The following is a 6,000-nucleotide window of genomic DNA, read 5'->3' on the forward strand; positions in this document are numbered from 1 at the left end:
TTTGCACATACAGGTTGCCCTTGCTTAATAACCATTCATTCAGCAACCTTCAACGTTTCAGCAGCATTGAATGAATGATATTTATGCCCAGTACCCAAAGTAACAGCGGTTGCAGGGTCCCTGTAATCACATGATCAAAATTTGGTTGATTGGCAGCCTAACAGTCTCCCCTCAGATCTCTACACTTTTGGCTGCCCTGCATAGTGGCATTCCTTGACAGTGATGGCAGTGGCACTGGGTCTGAAGTAGAGGCCTAAGGGCTTCAGCAGTCTCAGCTGGCTGGCTGCCACCATCTCTGGGTTTTTACTTCAGATCCAATACCTCCAGTACCACCACCACTGCCAAGGGATGCTTCTTAAAGCCCTTCACTTTTGCCAGTCAACCCAGCACAGCAGCAAAAGCCCCATTTATCCATGCCGCTCTTCATAGTGCCTCTTCACTGGTAGTGCCATGCTTAGCTACCCTTTGCTATTTTATTTCTCTGGCTGCTGACAAAATGCAACTGGCCTGGCCCTATACAAGGTAGCTACTGGCCACACCAGACCTTATCCCGAAGGCTATGTGCGCTGTTCTCCACATCATGTGTGCCATTCTCAGAAGCCTTCAGAAGAATTGTGAAAACAACATATGTGATTTGGAGAAAGGCTCACACAATGTAGAGAAAGGCAGGTGCGGCCTTCTCACTAAGTTTCAGAAGGCCTCAGAAACCTTCCAAAGCACATGAGAACAGTGCTCACAGCTTCAGGAAAAAGGCCTGGCATGAACAGCAGCTGCCTCACATAGGGTCAAAAGCAATGCTTATCTTGTCAGTAAGGAAAGATGGTGACAGTCAGCTGGAAGCGGTGGGGCCAATGGAGCACAGGGCACTGGAGGTAGTTGGGGCTTTTTGCTGTGGTACTAGAGTGGTTCGTCATGATGTGGGCTTGTGGGAGCACTCCTTGGCAGCAGTGGGAACACCAATAGCAGTAGAGTTAAGGGTAGCAGTGGCTAGTCAAGAGTGCTGAAGGCCCTAGGCCTCCATTTCAATTCTAGTATTGGCCTCATCACTTCTGCCAAGGAGTGCTATTGTACAGGCTGACCAAAGACCAGAGATGTAGGGGAGAAAGGTGGGTAGGGGGAGTTCAAGAAGAGGCAATCTCTTATCTTACTGAGGCTCATGGCTGACAGGGACCAAGTCAGGAATAGGTTGGATCAGGGTAGGTCCTCACCTAATGACCAGTAAGATTTGGATAATAATAGTAATGGAAATTGCTGGGGTATCAGCTGCTAAGAAATGCGATCATGTGTTGTTGCATTTTATGACCACATTGCTTAGCAAGAGAAATTCTGGTCCCAGTTACACTTGTTAACTAATTACTGTCATACATACAATCAGAGATATAGATAGTAGATGGAGGAATCCCCCATATCATAGCAAGTTATTGCTACTATAACCATTGAACCATATGTTAGTATGACGAGTACTGAACTGTGAACCATTTGTAGAAATCTACTAATCTACATTTGACCAGTATAAGACATTATGGTTCACAAATTTCAATAATTCACAACTGGAAAACATGCTAAATGTTAGATCCCTTTGAGATGAATCAAAATTTATGAGCTGGAATAAATCATATGGGGTATAATTGGATAATGTGCATTTAATGTAAAGATGTGAAATTGCTTGAGTTTAAATATGGTCATTTATTATATTACCACAGAATAAGAATTGAATCAGCAGGTAGACTGGGTAGATTACAAGTAGGCTGAGTAGAATTCAACAAATAAATAAATAGTCTCTCTAACAGTTAAATTATCTCAGTACTATTCTTCAATGTACACATATGGATCCACGAAACCTCAATTGATGGAGAAATGAAATAATTCTACAAAATGATTATACATGAAATGAACCAGAAGAAACATACTTTCAAAATCATTATGTATGACATGAAATTCAAGGAATGGAGACAAATATCCCCACAACACATATCAGAAATTTTGGATTTGGTAATTGAGATGGACATGAATCAAGTTTCACAAAATTTGCAGAAGAATAACATATTTCATCATAAATTGGTATTCCAAAAATATTACAGCCCAAATGGACTCAGAAAAGTCCAAATGGCAGTACTAGTAAAGTAAATTTTATTTTGTCCAATAATCAATCTATTTCTATGGATTGGTTCATCTCAACTAATCCAGTATTGGGATTGATCGTTGATTAGTGTGCACAACACTAAAAATCAACATTGAACAGGAGAGGAGAATATTGCTGCAAAATCAATTGTATCAGCTATATCAATTATAAAATACTCAAGAGTTACAAGGATGAATTTCATGTGAAACTATCAGATTGTTCCTGCGCACTCAATCACTTGAATGAGAACTTAGCTGAAGCCACTTGCTGTATAACTAAAACTGCGCTGTTTGCTAAAACAGATCTGAAATTGACGGTACCAAGAAACAGTCCCAAAAGCAAAATATCAGAAAAGATTAAACAAATGATGCAGACAATGAACAGTCAACCTGAAACAATGTAGAATATACTGAGTTAACATGACTGTTTTAAAGCAATTGAAAGAAGATATTAGAAAGTACAACTGTCAGCTTATACACAGATGCTCATTAAAAAAGAACAAAAGACTTCCGAAAATAATACAAGAACTATAGCTGGACAGTGTTGTGATTCCGACCCCCGAGTCCGTCTTATCAGAGGGAGAAGACTTCGAAAGTGAAGAAGAGAAGTTGGCAAGGCCTCCCTCTCCAGGACCCTCCTCTCTGGCAATGCCTCAGGTGTCCTCCGAAGGCCAAGAGATAGGCCAGGAGCCAGGCACTTCCGAGCAGCCGCAGTTAGACAGCGATGGAGATAAGTCTTGGCTGGATCCCCGACAGCGTCGGAAAGATAAGCATGCGCAGCAGAGAAAGAGGAGTGCCAGAGATTAAGCTGAGTCACTGGACCACACCCCACAGGGGATAAAAGGGGGTGTGGTGGCCATTCAGGCCTTGTGACGGACAAAACTGAAAAGCTAGCAAGTCATACTGTGTTTCTGGAACTTCGTTATATGCCCTCCTTGGATTTATTATGGACTGGGCTTGACAATTCTTTGGCTTTGTGGACTTATTTTGGTGTAGCGGACGGAGGAGAAAAACCTCCCTTTGTGAGTAAAATCTTTGGCAGACAGCTACTGGGTTGCTGCCAATTCTGTTATCTCAAAGGAATTCCTGACTACTGGTTTTATTAACTCCTGGCTGACTGTTTGTGTGCGTGTGTGAGACAGGGACAGAACAGACAGAAGCAGTTCTTCAAAGTCAAGAATAGGATGACTCAATCACAACATATCAGCAAGAAATCTTAAGAGTGCATCAAAGATTTCTACTCTTATTTACACGCTAGCAATGTAGACAACAGAATACTATCAGGTATCTGAATGCTGACATCCCAATACAAGGCCACCATAAGCAGAATTCACAACCTTAAAAATGGCACAGCAACTGGCCAAGGTGGAAGAACCACATGATCTCAGGTCTTATGAAAGAGAAGCACAAAATATTGGCAAAATTGTTTACCTGCTGTTTACCAAAATAATAATAATCCCATCACCATGGAAAGATGCCAATGTCATTATCAGACATCAAAAAGATGATTAAAAAGATATTTTTAAAAACTACAAACCATTAAGCTTTCTTCGGGTTCGCTACACATTTTTACACACATATTATTTATTAAATTTCTATGCTACCGATCTCACTGATACAGCCACTCTGTATAAATATTTATATTTATGTATGTAGATATAAATATCTATAAATAAATCCTTTATTCCTTAAAGGATTGAAATATCAATAGATTTTTCCCAACCAAGAAAACAAGTTGCTTTCAGGAATGAATTTAGATTATATAGAAGTAGTTTAGCATTTTATCAAAAATTGCAATGATTGGTACAGTAGTTATCATTTTAACTAGGCTTCAACTTTGAAAAAAACGTTCTATTATACTGAATGTAATATTCAAAGTCTTACAGAGATAAGATGTGAGAAAACTCTACAGCATCCTCTTGAAATCAGTACAGTGCAGAACTATCATTCACATAAATGCAAATATTGCCACTATCAATATACAAAAGGAAGTTTGACAATTTCACCAAAACTATTTTCAGCAAACCTAGTTAGAGATATTCAACTGATTGAACTGGTCCATTCTGTAACCTGAAATAGTCAATAGTGAATGTCTTAACCACCTACATTTTGCCAATCTCCTTCTCCCTTTCTCTAACAAGGTTGAAAACTTCCAAAGATTAATAAACAGAATTAAATGACAGCAGCAAGTTGTTAGGCTTGAAAATGAACTCAAAGAAGACAACAGAAATCATATTCAACAACTGTTCCCAACCTGTGCCAATAAAAATTGAAAATTACAAGCAGGATGTCAACAGTTGCATCTACTTTGGTCAAAAGATTACCATGCAAATTATTACAAGAGGATCCTCAAAAAGCAAAATAAATAAGCCAGCTTTTTCATGAATGGTCATCTTGACAACCCCTTAATACAGGTAGTCCTCAAGTTACGACCACAATTGAGCTCAAAATTTATGTTGCTAAGTGAAAGATTTCTTAAGTGAGTTTGTCCCATTTTATGACTTTTCACATTTGTTAAGTGAATCACCCTAGTTGTTAAATTAGTAATACAGTTGTTAAGGGAATCTGGTTTTCCCATTGACTTTGCCTGTCAGAAGATCTCAAAAGGGGAACACATGACCCCAGGACACTGCAACCATCATAAATGTGAATCAGTTGTCAAGCATCCAAATGTAAATCACGTGACCATGGAGATGCTGCAGTGGTCATAAGTGAAAAATTGTCATAAATCACTTTTTTCACTTCTGTTGTAACTTCGAACGGTCACTAAGCGAACTGTTGTAAGTTGAGGACTCCCTGTGCCAGCAGGAAAATCTTTGGAAACCTTTATTTAAAAGATGTGACCTCACTACATTGTTTTTGTCTCATTCCCAGGCAACTTTGAGGCAACCTATATCTTCTAACTACAGTATTTCAATTTGAAATAGTGTTCTCCCTCTTCTAATGACACATACAATAGATATAATCTAGTTCATTCTTGTCAGGATCACATTTTAAGTTCCAATTAAACTGATTTATTGTTCATGACCATGCACAAAAATCTAGACAACTAATGGTCAGCACTAAATTGACACTAAGAGTTAATCAGAGAGGGGTTGGACTTGGATCGCTTATGGGAATGTAATGACTCCAGGCCGATTCCTCTCTTGACTCTGCCCCCAGGCTCTTCTTCTTCTCCTACAATTTCATTGATTATGTGGCCAGAAAGGGAGATTAGTCTAGCTCCGTGATGGCGAACCTATGGCACGTGTGCCGGAAGTGGCACACAAAGCCATCACTCCATGCACGTCAGCCATCGCCTTTTGCTCTTCCTTGTTGCAGTGCGCACATGTACTCCGGCCAGCAGGTCTTCGCACACGTGGGAGCGCTGGAAACCAGAAGAGCAGCTCCCTGGTGCGCATGTGTGCGCAGCAGGAAGCTGAGCTTCTGATTTCCGGCACGTGCATGTACACCGCCCAGCTGGCATGTATGCATGCCAGAAATTGGAAGACCAGGTGACCGGCACACATGTCCACGCCGGAAATCAGAAGTTCAGCTTCCCAGGGTGCACATGCGCACTGGGGAACTGCTCTTTTAATTTCCGGCAGTCCTGCGCATGTGTGCCGGGGAGCTGCTATTCGGGTTTCCAGTGCCCCCCCCCATGCGTGCTTCCATTTCAGCACTCGGTGCCAAAAAGGTTCACCAACACTGGTCTAGCTCCTATTAATCACTTTTGGCTGTCAAGGGCAAGCCCCTGACCTTTAGTCCCTAAGTATTGTTCTCCAGAGTCATTTCTCAGTGGTGGAATGTAAAATTTGTTACTACCGGTTCTGTGGGCGTGGCTTCATGGGGGGTAATGTGACTGTCTGGGCATGGCCAGCTGAGCTGCGCGATCTTCAG

This window comes from Pituophis catenifer, unplaced genomic scaffold, assembly GCF_029215685.1.
Source record: "Pituophis catenifer annectens isolate HBS135680 unplaced genomic scaffold, rPitCat1.0.hap2 SCAF_1, whole genome shotgun sequence".
Taxonomy (NCBI): Eukaryota; Metazoa; Chordata; class Lepidosauria; order Squamata; family Colubridae; genus Pituophis; species Pituophis catenifer.